The following is a 1,494-nucleotide window of genomic DNA, read 5'->3' as shown; positions in this document are numbered from 1 at the left end:
TTACTCTCGGGATGATCAGTGAATGAATTTTGAAATGAACCTGATTCATAATCAATATTTACCCGAGTTTTTCTTCTTGTCTACAAAACTCTTTTAATGTAAAAATAAAATAAAATATTCTACATATAATTAGAAACCAATGGATCTTGTGTTGGTTATTTCAAGGTTAATGCTCGATATACAATAAGGATTGGTGTGGAGTATTCATAAAAATAATCATTCTTGTCATCTTCAAGAATCCATAATGGTTCTTCAATTTCTTAAATGGATTTTTTAGGAGGATATGACTTTAATTTTTTTACTGATTCTCATTGAGATATTGTCATATTTCCTTAGTGACATTCTATGTAATCAATTGAAGTTGTTAACAAAGGTATTCCTAAGATTAGTGGATAGCCTCTTGTACTAGTTTGATTTGTAAAACAAGGAAGTCATCAGGGTATTCACATGAATCCACGGTGATGATAATGTCTTCCAAAATACCTTCAAGTTTGACTATGGACCTATCAACCATTTGTAACAAAGTTGGGGTTTGTCTAATGAGATTCAGAAGATTCAAACTCTTCATAATTTCATCAGTCATCAAATTATTGGCTACTCCAAGATCTATAAGAAGATTTGGAATCACTTTCTTCCCTATTTATACTTGAAAAATAGGTGTACTAGGATATCCATAATTTGGATTCAAGGATATCCCAAGAATAATTTCAAATAATTGACTAATCACTTGAATATTTGGGGGATCTTGTTTATTTTTCTCGTGTTTGTTGATACAAAAATACTTTATAAATTTATTATAGATTAGTATATCCTTGATAGATTGAATTATTCATATTTTAACGCAGATTCTTTAATTCTTCCAGGATATTATTGGTAGGATGTAAAGGTACTTAAGCATTTGTAAGCCTCTCAAGAAATGATGGTGATTATAAGATTGTTGATTTTTTGGTTGAATTAAATTTTGAGAAATGGGCAACAAATATCCATCTTCTTTCGCATACTGTTGTTTTTCTTCACTCACATCCTTAATTTTGGGTGGCCTTAGATATTCTAAAATCTTTCTTGACCTTAAGTATGTAGCTTGAAAATTGATTGTCATAGTAGTAAAACTTAAAGATTCACCATATTCATTGGTGTAAACTAGCTGACTTAATTGAATTGCATGAGTTGGTTGTGGTTGTTGATTTTCCCGATCCATCCTAATGCTTGGATTTGGTTGAGAAAGTAATTAAAATTGCCTGGGCTTTTTATTAGAATTTTGCAATTGAGGTGTACGTAGAAAATGTTGTTTTTGTGATCAATTTTGATATTGTTGGTTCAAATGCTGTATAGGCCATTAAATACCTTGCATAGGAAAGGCTTAGGTATTTGAGTGATATTTTTGGTTGTAAGGAAGTGTATATTTAAAGGTTTTATATAGATGGCTAAACTGTTGTTGATTGATAGGAAATTGAGAACAAAGTATTTGTTTGTCCTGAGTTGAAATGAGAATTG

This window comes from Pinus tabuliformis, chromosome 6 (genome assembly GCF_031772625.1).
Source record: "Pinus tabuliformis cultivar Carrire ecotype Pingquan chromosome 6, CPIR1, whole genome shotgun sequence".
Classification (NCBI taxonomy): Eukaryota; Viridiplantae; Streptophyta; class Pinopsida; order Pinales; family Pinaceae; genus Pinus; species Pinus tabuliformis.
Note: the sequence above shows the minus strand (reverse complement) of the source record.